The sequence below is a fragment of the Harpegnathos saltator genome, unplaced genomic scaffold, assembly GCF_003227715.2.
Source record: "Harpegnathos saltator strain DR-91 unplaced genomic scaffold, Hsal_v8.6 scaffold295, whole genome shotgun sequence".
NCBI lineage: Eukaryota > Metazoa > Arthropoda > Insecta > Hymenoptera > Formicidae > Harpegnathos > Harpegnathos saltator.
The window spans coordinates 1,270,855-1,291,868 of NW_020230089.1; the positions used below are offsets into that span (position 1 = coordinate 1,270,855).

A 21,014-nucleotide genomic window follows, 5' to 3' on the forward strand; every position below is an offset into this window, starting at 1 on the left:
GATAATTGCGTCTTTCGTTCTCCACCCGTGCGGCACGACGACCCGCACTACGCCCCCGCGACTTACCGCAACGATATATATTTCGGAACGACGCTGCCATTTACACGAGCGCCCTTCGATGCCCTCCTGCCCTCCCATCCGCCCTTGAGTCTCTGGACCGCGTCGACGTGCGTCGCTCGTCGGACGAGAGGAACCTCGTCGCCCCACCGCGAACCATGAAGAGCAACACCGTAGAGGCGCCGGAGGCGGGGAGGGGGGGGGATGAAGCGCCGCGGAAAACGAGCCCTCTGCGATGCGTTTCTCGCGCTTCGGCTCGCGTGCTGCTTCTTTGCCCAGCAACTTTCGCGGCGGAGCGATCGCGCTTTGGCGAAAAATTAATTCGACGCCCCTCCCTTCCCTCCTTGCCCTCGACTTAGCTTAGACGTTCCTTTTCTTGCCCCTTTTCTTCCCTCTGTTCTTCTCCTCCCCTTTTGCCCGTCGCCGCAACTTTTTAATATTCAACTTGAAATAAGTTTGTAACATTTTGAAATTAAAATTTCGAGTCGGTAGTTAAAATTGGTTGCTCGGTCTCTCTGTGGCTTTCTATTTTTATCCCGCTTCCTTCTTTTCCCCCGCATTTTTTCCCCCACCGATGTATTACGTATATCAAACTTTCCGTCGTTAATAATAAGAGTTAATGTTTTTGCGCTCGATGGAACTCGCGTAAAGGGGTGAAAAATTAATTTCGCCATTACGCGAGGCCAGAATTGCGGGATTAGCGAATCGCGCTCCTCCTTGTTTTCTACCTATTCTTTTTCGCCCTCCTCCCTTCGATAACTTCGACCCTCGCGTTATTCCGCGCGCAGGCGAGCCGTGCCGTTACATCGCTTATTTATAGCAAGCATGTAAATTTTATATATTAATTATACCGACGGCGCGAGAAAAAGAGAGAGGGAGAGAGAGGGGGGAGGGGGGAGGGAGCGGGATAAAGCGAAAGAGCCAGAGACTCGCGTAATATCGCCCCACTGCTGAAACATTTTATTCATTTTGCAAAGTGTGTACACACATAACTACGTAGGGGTAATGAAGTCGTATTCATACTCACTGCGTGGGCAGTATATTTACAGCAACAGCGAGTAGAAACAATGCAAAAACCACACCGCTTCGACGCTCGAGTGGGGAAAAAAAATCTTGATTACTCCACTCGCGTTTCGCACACCACCGTCTCGCGACTGTGCAAAAATTCCGTTTCGTGTTCGCCGTCGCGTCTCTCAGCCTTTTCCCACTCCTCTCCTCTTCCTGTCTGTATTTCACTCTGCTCCTTTTCGCGTCTCTCAGACTCGAGTATCAAACTATAACCTCTATAAATTAAGGAGACTGCGTTTCGCGGCAACTTCAGAGTGTCGGCGCGCGTCTCGAGAACGCATCTCAAATTCACCGAACGCAAACGCCATCTCCGGGTATTTGTTTACGATACGTACTAAGGTCGAGAGGAAGAGAAAGACAGACAGACAGAGTGAGAGAGAGACAGAGAGAGAGAGAGAAGCAGAGAAAGAGAGACAACGAGGGAGAGTGAAAGCATCCACCTTAAGCATCCACGCGCGCGTTCGGCAGCTGAAGGGTTAAAGTCGACGAAGAGAAGCGAGAGAGAAAGGTCGCGTAGCGCAGCGCAACTTAGCGCAACACGTCGCGAAGTTGCTGCGAGAGGAGAAAGAGAGAGAGAGAGAGAGAGAGAGAGAGAGAAAGAGCAAAGCGAACGGACCGCCGGCGAGACTCGCGGCGCGTTTATACGGGCGGCAGTTTAGTTCACGGTGTCGCCACGGGTCACGGTGGCGCTGCGCCGCCGGCGCGATCCTCAGTCTGTTACGGGGTCGTGAGGGGTACGCATTGCTCTCGTCGATTGGCCGTACCCGAGCTCTCTCCCGAGAGAGAACGAGAGAAGAAGGGAGAGAGAGAGAGAGAGAGAAAAAGAAAGAGAGAGAGAGAGAGAGTGCGTCGAGACGCGCGAAAAGCACACGCGCGCTTGACAGCGCGAGACGCGTGGACACGAGTGGTAATCGAGTACGAGAACATTTTAAATAGCCGGTCGCCGTGTTGCTCGATGCGTGACAATTCATCGCACGAAAAGTCGCGGTAAAGAGGAGGCGGAGAAGGAGGAGAGAAGAGAGTGCCTGTGTGCTCGGTGAGATGACGGCGACTTGTGAATTGCGATAACGGGCTGGCCAGCGGGGTGACAGTGCACTTGGCGGCGACAAGAAGGAAGGAAGGAAGGAAGGAAGGAAGGAAGCAAGGAAGGAAGGAAGGAAGGAAGGAAGGAAGGAAAATCAGCGGCGAGAGACGACACTGCGGCACGCGTTGACGGAGTAGACAACGACGACGACGACGTACGTTGCTGTCACTAAAGGTGAGTGCCTTTTACCATTACAAGTGAGAGCACTGCAGCACAACACGTCGGACTATTGTCGCACGTGAGAAAATGTGCGTCTCGGAACGTGCGCCCGACGCGCCGAATTCCGCCCTCGAATCCTCTACTCTCGATGTTGCTAATTAGCCGGCCGGATCGGCCACTCGTCGTGCGTGCTCCGGCTTCATTAATTTCGGTAACGCGAGATCAGACGCATCGTCTGCGACGGGGAGATTAACGAAGGGGAACGATCACAGCCGGCGCCTAACCTCGCGAACACGCAACGCTCGATTTCTCGAAGATTCCACGCGCGGAGCAATTTTTCGCGACGAAGACGCGAAAGAGAGAGAGAGAGAGAGAGAAAGAGAGAGAGAAAGAGGGAGAAAGAGCGGAAATTCCCCTCGGCGCGTTTTTATGTTTACGTTCGTACAACTCGTTCTCCGAGGAAGCGACAGATAGAAAGAGCGTCTCTTCGACGCTCTTCGGCGCTGAGCAGAATGATCGATTCCGAATCGTCTTGCTGCGGAATTGCGACACGCGTCGCAATCGACGCGGCATCTCACAGGCTTTCAACTCTTCGAAGAGGACCGTTGCATCAGCCGTACGAAATTCCTCAACGATAAAAAAGCAGTATAATCAAATATTCTTCTCGACCGTGTAAGAGAGCGAGGCAATCGACCGTCACCTTGATAGGTGACTCGCGGGGCTCGCGTGATCCTCGTGATCGCCGAGTGACCTCTACGCGAAAACACGCTTGTCGGCTGCTTGTTCGCGATCTGTTATCGCCTGTGTATCGATGCGTGTCCATGCGCTAATCGCGCGAATCGACCGGCAATGCGATAATCACGCGACTCTTTCTGCACGTCGAGACGCGACGCGACACGTCGAGACGCGACGCGACACGTCGCGACACGTTGCGACACGTTCGGGCCACCGCCGCTCGGCGAGAGCTTTATGCCCGACAATTTCTCGGCAATTGAGCAACTCCGCCGGCAGGCAATTAATAATGCGGCCTCTCGCGAGATAGGGGTGAGAGATAAAGCAGGCGCGCAAACGAGCGAGAGAGAGAGAGAGAGAGAGAGAGAAGGGGGGGAGGGAACGGGTTATCGAGGCCTGCTCGGGGAGTGAAATGATCGCGGTAGTGACAATGCGCAAAGTATATCCGCGATTTCGTGCGGGGGTAGGAGAAAGAGGGTGCCGCGGCGCGCCGTGTACGATTGTGGAGCGGAAGTTGTTCTCAGCGATTTTCACGCGAGTTTCGAAACAAATCTCGTGTCTCGGAACGAATTCCACGGGAGGACCGACAAGTTCTCCCCTCGGACCGAGCGCCGATACGTTCCGAAACTTGCGCGAAAAACGCCAGCCGACCTCTGCGTACCGTCGCGTCACTCACAAGGCGAGGATAACGGAGCGGAAAAGAGATCTCACGCGTTCACGGGAGAATCTCCACGTTGCTGAAGTGAAGCAAAGTCGCACGGATCCGCGGAAATTTTCGGGAGGAGCGGTTCTCTCTCTCTCTCTCTCTCTCGCGCGCGCGCGCGCGTGCAGCGAAAGTTCAGCGGAAATCTACGACTGGAGCAACCACGCCACTGGTTGCTTCCGGGCGGTAACTAATTCTCGTCACGTAAGTTCACGGGTGTATATGAGCGTGTACACGTGCGGAGTGTACACACGTTGCGAGCAGAACGATCTCTGCAGCGTTGAGCGATTTTTCCAGCTGATTGCTCGATCGATCGTTCGATCGGCTCGCAGGCGTGATGCCGTGGTCCGCTTTGAATTTGTAATCGAAATATCGCAAATAACGGACGAGCCGGCGCGAAAAAGAGAGGCGCGGGAGGGCGAAATAGCGAGCGTATTTCCCTGAGTTTTAATTCCCGCGTAATTGTCGGTCATAACATTTTCGCGATAAATTCGCCGCGTAAATAATTAACCTGGCGCAAAATCGGCCCGCACGTTCCGCGCTCGCTCGTGTGTTCGGCGTCGAAATAGGTTCCCTTTGTGAGCGTAGCGCAAATTGCAGCGGCGAACCCGGCGTAATATTTCGAAATTGTGTAAATAGCGCGCCACGCAGCGCTGCGCGCCCTCGCTCGCAGCCCCGTATTCATATATCGCGCGAACGGCTCACACACCACCGTTAAATAATTCTATCACTTTAATTAGCGAAGTTTATGGCGGCGCTTCGGCGCGACCGGTAAGAGAGCCAAGGAAACGAAAAACGAAAGTACGCACGTGCTCCTCGACTCGCGTTGTCGCTACTCGCTTTTCTTCACCCTCCCTCTCTCCTGCCCTCCTGCGCTCAGCACCCTCGGGGGATGATGTACGGGGGTTACGCGGATTGTTGTAAATATAGCGCGTCGGACAGTGACTAAAGGCGAGAACATCAATCAGCAGTCGCGCGAGCCATTGTGCTCCGCGCGGGCCTGATAATAAATAGCGCCTTCCGTTCTCGCTGGTTATAATTCCTCTTCCCGATTGGCTCTCTTTCTCTCGCGTCTTGTCGCTCTCTCGTCTCTCGCACGTCTCGCCCTTTTTCTACCACTTCTCCTTCTACTCGGCGACGCGCAGCGATCGCGCGAGCACGGACGCGCCTGTCTAGACTCGGTGCTGCGAACAGGTGTCTAACTACCGACCTGCCGTTCGTACTCTATGGCTATAGCACCGTGTGCGAATGTGCACAGAAAGAGGAAGGGAGAGAGGGAGAAAGAAAGAGAGAAAGAGAGAACGGGAGAGCGAGAGAGTAGGTGCCTTTATTGTAGCTTTATTGTACTTCTTGCTTCCTGCGGGTCGCTCGAATCCGTACAATTACACGTTGAACTGCGACCGTAGGATAGCGGCCGCAACTCGCCTGTCTATCGATTAACCATTAGCGAAATTAATGGCGCCCGTAGACAATAGAATAGCACTATAAAGCTTAAGAAAGCGAATTAGATACGAGACACCCGTGCAGATTGCGCTAGTCGCGCGTGTTTATGTCGGTTTACGTGATCTGCTTTCAATGAAGCACACCAGCAGGAGAGAGAGAGAGAGAGAGAGAGAGAGAGAGAGAGAGAGAGAGAGAGAGAGAGAGAGAGAGAGAAAAGGTAGACAGGCGTGATGGGAAGGAAGGAAAGAATGAAAGAACGGAGGAAGGAAGCTACCTGTACCGCTTCTAATTAATTTCTCCGGGGGAGTCGCGCGCGCGGAAAGCATTCGCTCGCTCGCGAATAAACGTGCTGCTGGAGAATTCCATGCGACTTCTCAGTCCTCGCTCTTGTCGTCGTCGCCGAGGACGCGCGTCGAACGAGCATCGCGAGGTACGGGGTATTACGTAGCGTTCGCAGAAATTACATCTCGACGCAGAGAGAAAAGGGGAGAGAAAGAGAGAGAGAGAGAGAGAGAGAGAGAGGGAGAGAGAGAGAGAGAGAGAGAGAGAGAGAGAGAGAGAGAGAGCAGGCTGACACACTCGGGGGTCACTCGCGCCAGGCACTCGTCTCGCAAACCGGCAGAATGTTAAACAAGCGCGATGACAGTGCTCGCGCCGTTTGTCGGCGAGGCTATTCTATACGTGGCGCGCCGCTTCCGCCGCCGCCGCCGCCGCCGCCGCCGCCGCCGCCGCCGCCGCCGCCGCCGCCGCCGTCAGCTCGAGAGCGCGGCGTCGCGCCGCCGCATGCGCCGCTCAGTTCAGTTTCGAAGTTTAATTAAAAAGGCGGAGTCGCGCAATAAGGTCCTTCCACCCTTTGGTGGCTGGCCGGTAACCCTTACCCTTCACCCTGAGCGCCCGCACGGCGAACCGCCGCGCCGCTTTTCTCGCCCACTCGTCGGCGCGCTCGCGTGTTCGAGGAGCTATTTTAATTTCATTCACGGGAAATAAACAGTACAATGGAATTAACGTCGACAAGTGTGTGTGTGTGTGTGTGTGTGTATGTTCGAGCGAGACAGTGAGCGAGTGAGCGCGTGCCTTTGATGCGTGCTACTCTCGAAGTGTATATTTTTGGTGCAAATGGCACGCGCGCGCACACACACGCACACGCACACGTACCCTCCCGCGTTCTCGTCTCTCTTTCTCTTTCCCTCTCTTCCTCTCCCCCCCCCTCCTCCTCTTTCTCTCTCTCTCTCTCGTTCGTTCGTTCTGACATTCGTAGCGGTTGATGGTTCATTTTCAGGAGGAGACACGGACGCGCGATAAAAGCGTGGAAATCGGGCGAGCGGTTGAAAATCAACGTGCTGATACCGCGCGAGTGTTCTCGCGTGCGTTTTCCGTCTTGCGTGTTCCGTCTTGCTTGATTAAAATTAATTACCGCATTTTTAATCACGTGCCGCGAGCGACAAAATGGAATTTTATCGCGCGACGGCCTTTTCGCGATTCGAGCGATCGTACAATACCCGCATCGCTCTGTACGTTATCGCATCGACGAATGACAGGGAGGAAGAGAGGAAGAAGGGGAAAGAGAGAAAGAGAAGAGCGGTTTTAACATAATTTCGTAAAATATGGAAATGGTGATATAATATATGAAATTACTTTAACCATCCATCCATCCATCGGCTCACAAGAGTCGTCGGGACGAAAACTCGGAAAATTCTGCGGCGATTCTTTTCGGTCGAGGGGAAGCCGACCCACTCGAGTGGATGTTCAGCAAACCGCGGGATTGAGGTGGCTGTTACTCTCCCCTTCCCACCTCGCCGCCCATTCGCCAAAGCGCTCCGATCTTTGATTAAGAATTCAAGCGGAATAAGTCGAGTCTCTGATAGAAGGTTGCCGAATTTTCGACGGCTCGACAATCCCGTCCTCGCGAAATTTCGCCGTGGCCGCGTATATTTCGAGGTGATTCTATTCTCTCCATTTCTCCCTCCCTCCCTTCCCCCTTCTCTCTCTCCCTCCCTCCCTCCCTCTCTCTCTCTCTCTCTCTCTCTCTCTCTCTCCTTCTTTTCCTTTTTCTCATTTTTCCGATAACACACACGCGTGCATGCTATCGCGGGATATGTAAACTCTCGCGTTAAAAGATAAACACGAAAGTGCATTATTTGCGTATACATAAATTTGCACGCGTATGAAAGCGACATAAAATACGCAGGATATCGCGTCAGAGAGGGTGCAATCGGCAAAACAGTTTCAATATCGAGATCATTTCGTTAAACAGTTACTTCGTGTGCGGATTATAATTCGTGATATTTCCGCATTTATTAAATTTTACCGCCGGGGTCATTATCACGTTATTATCCACATTCCCAATTAACCTCCTTTTTTCCAGCGTTTCCAGCGCGACGCTGAAATTTTAATCACCCAACTATTCCCAATTAGTGGATTCGTACGACTGCCGCTTCATGTGATATCTCTCTTTCTCTCGCCCGCTCATCTCTCTCTCTCTCTCTCTCTCTCTCTCTCTCTCTCTCTCATTCTCGCGTAAGTTACAATCCGCGTCAATTAGTGACAGTCAGCGGTCAACGGCGAATTCTCGGACACGCATAGCGCGTCACTGTCAACGTTCAAAAGCGCGATACAGTCGGGCGGACAAAGACAGACAGACGGGCAAAGTGAGAGGCAAGTAGCAGCCTCTTGGAAGCAGTCAGAGAGCAATGATTCACCGGCTCGGTAAAAACTATCCGCGGCGGTTATTAGCGATTGTATCTGCGCACGAGATGCGTCTCTCGCGTGCGAGAGCAATTATAAGGTCGGCCGACGAGCGTGACGACGCCGGCTCCTCATCATCCTCGTGAGCCGTGTAATCGCGATCGCTCGCGATTCACGCCGGCGACATAAATCGGCTGTGTCACGGCTTGCGCATAGTATGATATCGCAATCGCAGATTTACACAGCGCGAAATTCATCCGGGGTAACAATGCGCGACTTGTCGGACGATCGCGATCGTCGATATCGCGAGGTGTCATCGTGCGCGGCCGCGTCCGGGCGTTTAAAGAATCGTCGCGATGAGTGCGCACTCGCGGGATCGCACTCACGAAATTGCGCTCCCATTTCCCGCCCGATACCCTCGCCGTCATGTGCGATTAATCATCGCGCGAAGAATCACATCGCGGAATTTTCGCGGCTGGATCGCGCGGAAGAAGTACTTGACCCTTCCGACTGTATGTAATTGCGCAATAAAATAATTACAGCCGGGAAACAGTATTTTGTGCTACATTTCTCATTTTTCTTTTTTCTTTTTTTGGTTGCTACTTTTCAAATCGGTCACTGTCGATCATTAACCGAATTAAAATATTAATTAAAATACGTTGACTAAAACATCGGACAAATCAGTAATCAGAATTAACCAGTCACCATACATGTAATTATAAATAACTTAATCGGTTGGTAGCATTAATTATTAATCAGTATATAATCAATCAAATCAAAATCAACTGAGAAACAATGATTATAATATCTATATATAATCGCGATTTACCCTCCACGTTAATTTAGATTATTTCAGTGAACCAAAACTTTTCAAACGAATAATGCCGCCCATCATTGTTACAATGTTATTCACAATGAATTTGCACGCATATTGCTGCTACAAACGTTTTTGATGGGACGATAAAACATAATTTCCACCGGAAATGATTATGATTTATAGTAAGATTACAAATGTTTCCTCCGCGTATATGACCGTTCTTCTTCTTCTTCTTCTTCTCTCTCTCTCTCTCTCTCTCTCTCTCTCTCTCTCTCTCGCGTGCGCGCGCTCTTTATCTCTTTCTCTTTCCATTCCACCAATGTCATATTAAGTCTATGTCATTAAGTCTCGTAGCTAATTCAGCACGCGTTCCGTACGTTTTACGCGAAATATGATCGCGTTAATAACATACTGTGTACCGCACGACTACCGGTATCATTTCTCTCTCTCCCTCTCTCTCTTCCTCTCCCTCTTATTCGCGATCATGGAACCGCCCGGGCGTCTTTTTCACATACATCTCGGAATATCATACACACACACACACACACACGCATACATCCCCCGGTTACAATATTCTCGATGCAATTTCCTGCGCAAAATTACGCCGAGATACAACAAGATCGCAGATAATACACCGTCCGTGATTACGAGCGATTTCAGTTACGCGCTCGCCCCGTGTGTGTTTATGTCTTTCTCCTCCCCCCGCTCCCCTCTCTCTGTCATATTTACGAGGGACACAATGTTATGTGCATCCTCCGTCGATTTTAATACATCCCACCGCCCGGTATCTCCCACTGTCGTGCACTCGTGTCGGCCTTTGGCCTCCGTTCGCGCATTCCATGCTAATTCCGCGCCTTATGGAAACACCACCGCCAGCGGTAGCCGGCCGGAGCAACGATACCCGCGCGTGAGAGACATATGCGCGCACGCGCGGACGTGTGCATGCACATGCACACCACCAGCACCGGATGGTTAGAGAGACCGGTTAATCCGAATCCGCCAGGACCTATCCGTCGTGCGAGATTAGCGGCCCACGTTAGCGATTAGACCGAGAGCAGTTGCTCCGGTTTAGTATCCTTCCCGCGAGTATCCCGGCGACTAGCCCGTATCCGCGAGCTACCTTCCGGATAATCTGACAAGCGCTCGCGCATTCGTTCGTCATGGTTTATCTCCGTCGATCTCGTCTCTCTCTCTCTCTCTCTCTCTCTCTCTTCCTCCCTCCCTCCTTTTCTCCCTCTCTCTCTCTCTCTCTCTCTCTCTCTATCTTTTGCTCTTTTCGCCCTTCCCCTCTTTCACTCCCCCCCCCTCTCTCTCTCTCTCTCGGGACTGATTTGAGTTGTCGTTCAAGTTCGAAGGAGCGCGAACATGCTCACGACATGACCAGGCCAGGCCAGGCGAAGCGAGGCGAGGCCACAGTAAAGCGATTCGTTCCACCAATATAACGAAGCAGCCGAGCCCGGTAATGGCACGGCGTTATGTAGCTTAAAGCGATGCCCCGCCACTCTGGGCGTTCGCGCATACTTCTTGTTGTATCGTGCGACCGACACGGCGCGTCTCCGCGGGGAAACACAGTCTATTTTCGCTATTTTCCTTTCTTGAAATTTCCCCTCGCACTTTTCCTTAGCGGATCGCCTTGTTCGCGCGCTGAAGCTCGTCGCCGCGCGATACCACGAGACGCAACGTAACAGTTGGTCGCGCATCGCGATGCGGATGCAGGTTTCTCGTTGGCTCGCGTGAATCGCGCGACACGTGACACGGCGGCTTATGTGGAGGCGCGAACGGGAGCGTTTCCTTCGCATGCGTCGGCTTACCGACATAAATCGTGCGTGCATTTAACGTATTGCGAAAGTGCACGCTCACCGTGCGCGCGCGTGCGCGTGCGTGAGCGTTGCGTCAGCGTAGAAAGCGTAGTTCGACGAGTAGGTGCGAGAAGGAACGGCCCCGGCGACGACAAGTAGTCCTGTATGCTCGAGACGACGCCGGCGACGGCGACATCCTCCGCGACAACAGCTAGGCAGGCAGCAGCCAAGCCTGCCTAGCTCTAACTAAGCCAACTACCTGGTCATGTTTATGGTGTAAGGAGTAGCCGCGCTCGACGTCGCCGATATTTGTCTCAATTAATCTCCCGCGTGAAAGCGCGAGTTACGTGTCATTAAGAAATACGAATGCGACGGGGTAACAATGTTAGCGAGTTAAAACACCGCCGACGAAACGCGACGGATAATTAATTTCCGCCGACCGCTTGTCCGCCTCTCGCGCGAGCGGGCGAGCAATGAAATTCAACATTTCTCTCGCCGCGCTCTTCCTCGAGAGAGTTTCCCGACTTTCGCTCGGCGAAAATTCGATTCTTTTCCACTTGTTAAGGAGACTTTCGAAAGCGCACCGGGCCTCTCCCTCATGCCCGATAAAAACAACGACAGCGACACTTCATTTCTCGCGTTTTCTCAAGTTTGTCGACTTCCCTCTTGGCGAAAATTCGATTCTTTTCCTCTCGAAAAGAAAGCTTTCGGAAGCACGTTTCGGAAGCCTCTTTCTCTCGTCCGACGAAAATATCGACAGCGATGCAGGTGCTGCGTACGCTCGCTCGTACGCGCGGCGGGCAGGGGTGTGTCGCGTCCCCTCGTTGACGCAATTACCTAGGATAGTTTCCCGCGGAACGCATTTTCCCACATGGCCGCCGACAAATCACGCGACGATAAAACGCGGCGCGTATTTATCTTCATTACCGGCCCGGCCCGACAGCCCGGTCATAAACATAATCAGAAAGTTCATTTAAAGCACGCGCAATATATTTATAGCCGAAGCGATAACGTATTATATGAGCGTGCCGCGGACGCCTACGCGGCCCGTCACCGCGCAGCAACGGGCCGCGGATTTCGCAAAACGCGCCCGATGATAATTCGACCCGATTCGCAGTCGTTTTTGTCGAATGGCAGCGGGATCGCTCGAATTCCGCACTTTGTCAATTTTAATTACACGCTCCCGTTATTTAATTAATTGCTAAAATTTTAAATAAATAACATCTGCACTTTGCGCGCGTAATACTAAAAAGATATTAAATAATAGCCGAGTAATTATACCTCAAACGATTGGATGATATTTATATATTTCTAGACATCATTTTCAGATTTTCAAATATAAAATTATATAATAATTTTAGAGAGAATATTATATAAAATCGGTAGAGAGGAATTTGCACACAGGTATGTGTGTGTGTGTGTGTGTGTGTGTTACATCTCGCGTGTGTTTTTTCCAAGGTCGGAAAAGTCCGCGTGTGGGTCCGCGAGGGAGTTGCACATTGCGAATCTGTTTCACGAACGAATCGGGGAGGAGGAGGAGGAGGAGGATCCTAGACGGCGGTCGCCGCGATATATCGCGGCTCGAAGCTCCGCGTACCGACGCGGGTTCTCGGCCGCAAACCGCGCGTCGATGAAAAATATGAATATTCATCTTCATTAATGCGAAACAGTTCGCACATAAAGTTAATTGGGAAGTTTACTCTAAGCGCGCCTTACATATATCAGCGATAGATTATGAAAGTGCGTATATCCAACCCGGCGCTGTTGGCCGCGTCAGAAGCCGGCGAGCGCAAACTTTCGAGGCGTGTTAACTCGGCGTAATTTAATAGCGTATTTTAGCACGGGCAAAAGAGCTCTTTGCGCTCCTTTTCTCTCTCTCTCTCTCTCTCTCTCCTCGCTTCTCTCTTTCACTCTTTTTACATATATCACTCCCTATCTCTCTATGTATTATAATAATTCAGCTTACTACATGTGTGTGTGTGTGTGTGTGTGTGGAGTATATTCTCCTCGCGGCTTGCACGAGCCGCTGCGATTCTCCTCGATCGATTGTATTAACAAAAGGAAGAGCAGACGGGTGGATAATGAACAAGTAATTAGCAGAGAAACGCGAGAGGTAATAAATTTATCAAACGAATTCACGAGACGTGACTTATGCAACTGTCATCGGCAATTTGCAACTGCGGGGAATGGTTACTTCATTGGCTCATTAGCGATGGGTGTCCGTAGTTATGAAACGCTTCCTTCGTTCACCGAATGTGAAATATGCATAAAGTCATTTGACCAAAAGATATAACTTTTTAATATATATCATATTCGAAATAATTTTCATCGTTTGAAAATATAATTATATCAGCCGGTGATTAACATCATTCCGTTAATGTTTAATTGTATTCTTATATTCTCCGTTTTTAATTCTCGATTCTATCGAAGCCCTCGACAAAAGTAAACTTCCAACGTCAACCCGAAACACGTTTCTGAGAATCGCACAGACGGTTCTTTCAGTTGCGAACACTCGTGTTGCGTGTAATTACGGGCTAATTCTCAGTCACTTTGCGCATCGAGCAACGGTTCGACCCGGCGCGATCGCCGGAAAGAACACCGACACACTCGACCGAAACGTCTCGCCCCGCGATAATTTCTCCCTCGCGGGGAGGCACACGTGGCAGGTTCGGAAAAGTCGCTAAGCACCGTCGCATTGTTACGCACGGAAACGCATGGGGAGAAGGGGGCGAGGGCAACAAAGGGGGACGGAGGCACGCAACGAAAGGTGCCTTTATCAGACGCCATTAGCGCGGTGCGGCAGATAGACAAGAAGACGGTGGGGGGGGGGGAGGAAGCTCGGAGGAAGCGCCGGATGCACGCGCGATATATTTCTCACCTGGCACCTGCCGCGTGTAAGCGAAGGAGGAAGCGCGCGCGGACAGACGCAAATTTCCCAAGCACAGACGAGTAAACCGGGTAAGCAGGGGGGAAAAGGGGAGGGCTAAGTCCGCGACAGTCCTTTTCGAGAGACCCGCGTGGAAACGTACGGCTCGATCGGTGCGATCGGTGCATCAAACGCGCCACAGTCCGATAGACATTTGCACGCGCGCGCGCGTGTGTGTGAATGTGTGTGGGAATATGTGTGAGTGAACCCGAGGGCAAACAGGAAGCGGTCCCCTGCAGGACCGGTCTACCGTTGGCCTGCTATCTGTCGACAGCAGCGCGGCGCAAACATTTGTTCAGGACGGGGGAGGAAAAACGGTGGAGGAGAAGAGCGGTGGCGGAGGCGCGAGTGGCGATGCGATATCGGTAATAAGATAACGACTGTCCGGTGAACTGTGGCCGTGGCCTGTATTTTCCCCCGCTCGGTTGTTTCACTTTGCTTCCTGCCGGCTGTAACGCTCGCCACCGACTCCGCGCCCTGTGTCCTTTCTCAGCCTCCCGGACCAGGCTCTGTACTCTTTGTGCTCTGTTCATCCTCCCTGAAACAAGCTCTCGCTTCTGCGAACGAGAGAGAGAGAGAGAGAGAGAGAGAGAGAGAGAGCCGCGCTCGCTGAAACTTCCTCTATCGAGGATCCTCGGGGTTTCGCCCGGGGCGCGGCGACCCGACGCCGACGCCGATGACGTGTTTCTACATCGGCTAGTTAGCAGTTGAATTTTTACCAAGCAGGCGGTAACCATTGAACTCACCGGAGCGGAGAGCTCCTCGAGACGACAGTAGCCGTCGGCGATCGGCGATTAGCGATCGAGCAAGCGTCTTCCGTCTCTCTCTCTCCCTCCCTCCCTCTGTCTGAAAAAGGGTGACTTTTGGCCGTCGATTACATCTATCGTCTCCGACAAGCTGAAGATAACAGTCGTGGGGTCAACGGCGGTCGAGTTTCTCGGATTCGCAGTCGGTCGGAATGTCATTACGTGCGATGCTCTGGCTTTGCGGGACAGAAGAATGTCGGTGACCGTTGACGCGTTATCCTCGGATGAATCGCGAGCACGTCGTCGTCGTGAACGTCGGCGGCGGTGGCGGCAGAGCGCACACGGCGCAGACAAGTGTCTCCTCTTTTCGATTCGAGCGAGAGTCTGTAAATGTCGTTGACGACGATTAAGGCGGATTCATCTCTGCCGCTTTTACGGAGGAATCCTCTGGGCCTCCGAGATTTCTGAAAACGCCCCAGCTATATCGCGTTCTTCTTCTTACGAGTCTCATAATGGCACCTATTACACCCCGAGAGAGAGAGAGAGAGAGAGAGAGAGAGAGAGAGAGAGAGAGAGAGAGAGAGAGAGAGAGAGAGAGAGAGACCCTCTCTTCGCGATGATAACCCGAGGCGCGCGTATTCTTCGTTCGATCTCCATTCGTTCTGCACGTAATACCGGCGGACGGCGGACAAAGAGTAGAAAAGCGGCACGCATTCAGACACGTTCTCCGCGCGAATTCCACGCCGTGCGTTCTACGCAGGCCTCTGCGACGTTATAGAGAAAGTGCGTGGCCGCGGGATTCACGCGTGATTCAGCGGCGATAAAAAACAACGGTTCGTTCCCGAGACTCTCGCGACTCAAGCGGCGGTTCGCTGCTTGATGGAAGTGTCATGGCCTCCCGGAGTCAGTCGGTGTGTTCTTTCATGGGTGCTCGAGACGCGAACAGAGAGGCGAGGAAGAGCAAGCGAACGAACGAACGAACGAACGAGCGCCTCACGGCGATGATGGGCGAAAGTCGCAAGGCGCAAGGGGGGTTGTCGGCGGCCGACGGCGGCATCGAGCAACCCCATTCCGCAGGGTGTGAGAGTCGAGCATGTGGCAATAAACAATTTGTTACGTGCAGAGGGTCGAGGTGGCTGCAGCGGTATATGCTGCTCTTCGCGCTCGTGTTCTCTCTCTCTCTCTCTCTCTCGTCATTCTCTCCGCGTCTTCGTGTCCTCCCGTACCCTCGCCGAGCGCGATCTAGTCTCCCCTTCGCTCGCTTCCTCTCTTCCTGCGCGTGTATCATTCACCCACACTCTCGTCACTCTCACTCTCTTCCTCTTTCTCTCTCTCTCTCTCTCTCTCTCTCTCTCTCTCTCTCTCTCTCCGTTCCTCTTTCTCTTCCTCTTCTCGTCCGTTCCCCCGATTCCTCACAGCCCACTGGGGGCCGTCGAGAGGGTGAGGTGGCCCCCGGCTCGTTCACGCATGACGTTACTCCGCCGCCGCCGCCGCCGCCGCCGTCGTTGCGGAGCGAGCGACGTAACAATCGATAGCGGCGCGCGTCACGTTGTTTTCTACTACCGTTACCTCCGTCCACGGCCGCATACGCGTACACACGCGGCGATCGTTAACCTCTCGATTATCGTTGCGGCCACCGCGACGACGATCGTCTACCCCTCGACCGGACCACGTCAACGACAACGTCGTTACCGGCCCGTCTCACTTTGCCCCGCACCGCACCGCCGATGATGTAATAGTTTAAAAAGCGACGGATACCGCCGTAAGCCCGGATGAGTTACGGCCGAATCGCCCGGCCGTTATCACCGTTATCGGGCGCCGCGTTTTCGTCGACGCGTGTCGAACGAGTGCAATTTCAGGGGAATCAATCACTTTTTTCGCACGGGGTGTACAGGAACTGGCGCTGCCAGGCTATCGGTATTATAACTGCACGGCAAAAAACAGTTGGCGTAAGTGAATTTTCCAATGCCCGGGAGGAATAGAGGCTGAAAAACTCAGTCTCTAATCAGTCGATTGTTCCCCGTTATCCGAAGCGAGCTTTGATGCGGCTGAATATGCGGACGAATATTTTTGGTCACAACAGTCGAGATATGCCACATTTCTCGTCAACGAATTTTTCTCTGGCTCCAGTTGTATGAACTCTGAGATGTTTTCCCGTGTATATCAGTTTAATCAGTATCAATTAAACGGTCGGTATGTAGACCGTTAATCAGTATTTCTACCTCGACAACGAAAATCGCGAAGTCTCTTGATTAAATCTATCTTTCATTTATTCTGACACTCGGGAGAATCTTTTTACGAAAATATCCCGTATTTTCATTATACATGAATTTATTCTCCTCGCCGATCTGCGTATAAAATTATTGAAATAAGGTCGACGAGATAAAAACGCGTATCTCCTGCCGGATATTTCATATTTTATTTTAACACATTCCCCGATATAAAAATTAAACGTCGACGTGAAGAGTCTGTTTCTTGGCCGGCCGTATTTCAATGTTTTTTACGCATAGAATGACCCGAGGAGTAAGTAAGTGGATTCTCGAGTACAGCCGGTTACGCGGAATTGACACCGCTAATAAAAAGGTTAACGTGCGATCGCCGCAGGCGCTATTTGTGCACATTTATATAGTTGGCGATGGAATGAAACGAGACGCTTCGCTTGTTTCGACTGTCGCGCTGATTTTTACGCATTTCGCGATTTCCCACGGTTTCGAGGATACCTCGGGCGGATATTCAACACGTTGACCGCCGCCGCCGCCGCCGCCGCTGCCGCCGATTTCCACGAATTGTTCTGGAGCTTGACGGAAAAGTTTGAATAACCAAAGTCTCATCGCGAACACGAACATTTCCTCCGACATTCGTACGCGTGTATATTTGTTAGCGAGTTCTATCGGCTTTCCATTGGCTACACATCCGATTTGCTCGCAATTATTCGAGTTTCACGCGTAAATTAATGAGACACGAGGAAGCGACTTGGTGGTCGCCCTGTAACATTGAGGAGTAGGTGAGCCCACGGATTCTCCCTCCCCTTTTTTTCTCTTCACGTTTGCAACTTCCATTTTTAATTCTATAATGGTTTTATCGCAAAGCGGAAACGGAAAATCGCGCTGCGCCCACGCGCACACACACACACACACACACACAGAAAATGGGAGTTGAACATTAATCCCGAAATCTCGAAACTCTAGCGGGAATTTTCACGTTCACCCCGCTCCCCGAATAATTCCGCGTGTTTCAAAACGTCCTTAGACGCGCGTATCTGCGCGCGGCTGCGATGTTTTAAATAAATCTCGTTTTAAAGCTTTCATTTAATTACGCGTGTAAAGCGAAATATGCTCGACGCCCGAAAGAAAGAGAGAGAGTGAGAGAGGGGGGGGTGGCGGGGGAGAGCGCGACTCGCTCGTCGCGCTGTGCAACAGAAAACGTACGCAGTATCGCGGAATTAACGAGTATCGAAGTCTCGCGGCAGTCGCGGGGGAGAAGCAGGCAGCGAAAGAGAGAAGCAACAGCGATGCTGTATTACGAGCAACCGTCGGCCGCGCAGGAGAAGAGACGCGGAGGAGAGGAAGGAAGAGGGACAGCAAGAGGACGAAAGAGAGAGATGCAGGAAGAGAAAACGTCGGAAAAGGCTAAAGGTTCTTTTTCCTCTCTCGCCGTGCACGCAACCAGCTCCCGCCCTCCGCCATCGTACGCACGCGGACGATAACGGTCCAGGCGTGGCGGCAACGGACGGCGCGGGGCGAGACGAGGAAGAAAGAGGCGCAAAATAAAATGAGATCGCATTATATGCACTCGTGAAAAGGAGCCGGAGGGGCCGCTTGCGCTCGCGCTCCGGCGAGTCCCTCCTCCTTCTCTCGCTCTCTCTCTCTCCCTCTCCCTCTCCCTCTCTTCCATTTCCTCTTTCTTTCTTTCCTTCTTTCTCGGTCGCTTGCACGTGAATTGTACACCGTCGCCGTCGATGCTACACTCCGGCAAAAGTGTTTTATAACGTGTGCATAACGCGCGCGTGTACACACACGTGTACATATGCGTGTGTGCGTGCGTCTCGCGGCACACAGAGAGAGAGAGAGAGAGAGAGAGAGAGACGTTTCTATCTCTTTGAGGAAGATGCAGGCAGGCAGACGGGCAGAAGGGAGCAGTGTGCGCGCCGATGTGCTCTTTTTTCACGAAAAACAAACGCGGATTCCGTTTTTGACGCGCACCGGCGCAGAAGTATTTTATAATGTCGGTGGGGAAGGATAGAACGCGCGTGCGTGTGCGTGTGTGCGTGTGCCGACGCGAAAAGCGCGATTTTTCGTATCGTGCCAGCTGGTAGAGGGGGGGCCCTTTGCGCGAATCGAGTCGAGTCGAGTTGTGGCGCGAGCGCGATGCGGCGATCGTCGCTCGTGTTACGACGAAACTCGCGCGAAATCGGAACCGCGGCGGGACGGAATTCACGGAGTTTCGGGCTTTTCGCGGAAAACCGCGGCGACGAGCGACGACGACGGTGCGCGGCCGAGTCACTGCGCAAAGGTTGATTCTCGTTATCGGGGTAATTTATCAACGAAGGAAAGGGACCCTTTGGGTGCACAATGAGAACAAGGCAAATATATCGCGAAGACGAGAGATAAGAAACGCTGGTCCGAAAAGATAAATAAATAGAAGGCAAGACGAACGAGCGAATACTTCCGCAGGAATATTTATGTGATATTCCTAACATTAATTTACTTAATTCCTGTAATATTTTTAAATGAAACGACAGAGTGTAGCGTAAGTAGTTAAAAGAATCCGTGTAACAGGAAGATTCTCGCGAAGAAAGAACGCGCGATGGGATATCGCTAAGAAATATCGTCGATATTATAAAAAATATCCAGACGAGGCGAGATCCGGCGATTCGGGCTGATTCGACGTGGCCGAACGTTCTTTTTTCTTGTTCGATCAGCCCGAGCCAGCCCGTCACGATCGCGAGAAGCCCTCATGAGTAATCGTCGCTCGGAATTGCAGCAAGACGCGATCTGTTTCACGCGGAGGAAATCCCGCTGGAAAGCGCGCCGCGCGTTTACGTGCCGAATCCGAGGTTCCATTTGAAAAATGTCAGCGCGCGGGACATTTCACGATACAATCTCGCCCCGGCGCGTTTTCGTATATTAAATTCCTCCGCGCGCGCGACCGCGTGAGAACTCGCGAATTTTTGAATGGAGAATAAAAATATCGGGAGAATATATATGTTTGGCGATCGACTGATCCTCCTTCGCAAAGAGAAACGCGAAACATTCCACTTGCGGTTCTACTTGCGTGTGCGACGTGATTAACGGATTGCGCGCCGGCCACAAAAATTGAAGATTAAACAAGATTAAGCGCAAGCGGGCTAAATTGGAGCGATCAATCGACAAGCCTGTTGAGAACCTCGGCGTGGAGACGACGGAAGCGAGTATCACCTTCCCGCTGTGGCATCGATAGTCCGCACACTGATAGAAAAATATAGTTGAATGAACTACAATCTCACTATATTTTATGGTTCATTTTGGCGTCAACCATATTTTTATAGTTCGTGGAAACCTGCAAAATATAGTAGAATAAACACAAATATATAGTCAATGATTGTCTTAAATAATTGTTTGGTTACTTTTACCACATATATGGTAATTTCTCATTCACAAATATAGTGAGATTTAATATTCATATAGTTACATCTGTCATCATTTAGCAAATATTCTGGTAATATTGACTATATAAAAGAGTTACTTTACCTATCATTTTATATTTGTATCCATACAATAATTTTAGTTTAACTTACTATAATTCTTAGTAAAAATATTATGTAGTTGGTTATACTATATTATTACCGATATTATGGTAATACTTACTATAAATATGATATTTCGGACTATAATTTAGTTACTATATCATTATACTTCCAAATATCATATACTTTTCTCTCAGTGTAACAACGTCTCACGATTGCATTTCGCGGTCGGCGCGTTTCCGCGTATATCAAACATTCCTCCCGCGCGGATTTTTCAACGGACCGTATAAATATTTCGGCGAAACAGCCGATCGATCTTTTCGCGGAGGAGGAAAGAGAGAAACGAGAGATCATCGGCCGCGCGTTGCGTGTTCCTCGATCTTTCGCCGCGGCTTGCAAAGCCGATCTCTCTCTCTCTCTCTCTCTCTCTCTCTCTGTCGCTCTTTATGTGTACACGTCGCGCGAAAACCCGTTTTCGCCGGCTCCGTCACCAATCCACGTCGCGCGTTTCCGCTAAAACCTTCGTTTCTACCTCGTTTCCACAAACTCCGCGCGCGCCGGTGACTGACGCGTCTGTCGGCTCGCGGCGATGGAAACCGGCGACAAGCGTGCGGGCGAGAGCGCTCGCTGCCGCCCGCACGCGGTGGCGGCGGCGGTAGTAACCAAACTCCATTAATCAAGCGGCATTCGTCGCGCTTAATGAAAAGGCCAAATATCGCCCCGGCGTGAATGAAAGATAGCCGCGCGCGGAAACGATTCAAACTGCCGACGTGAACTGCCAAAGCGGCCGGGCAACGTGCAAATTTCGCCGCGCGTCGGGTCGCGGCTGGACGTGTCGGATTTGGCGCGCGCGCGCGCGCGCGCCGCGCGGCGCGGCGATACAAATGTCCCCGGTACAACGGTATCATTAGCGGAATAAAAAAGAGAGGAGACACGGGAAACTCGAGGCATTCTGCCCGCGGTTGACATGATTGATACGTTGCTTCTTGAAAGCTGAGAAATTTACTCTTCGACGGCGCGTACTTGGTTCTCGCTGCTTAATTTGCCGCATGGTCCGTCACTTTTTGACA

General features: G+C 51.7%; 1 protein-coding gene across 1 annotated transcript in view; it reads left to right on the forward strand.

Moving 5' to 3' along the window:
• Positions 1 to 1,820: 1,820 nt before the first annotated feature.
• Positions 1,821 to 21,014, forward strand: part of LOC105188792 (discoidin domain-containing receptor 2) — a 205,715-nt gene continuing 186,521 nt past the window's right edge. Inside the window, exon 1 of the mRNA XM_011150426.3 lies at positions 1,821 to 2,383. The gene's annotated coding sequence lies outside the window, so the exon portion shown is untranslated. The remainder of the gene's footprint in view (positions 2,384 to 21,014) is intronic.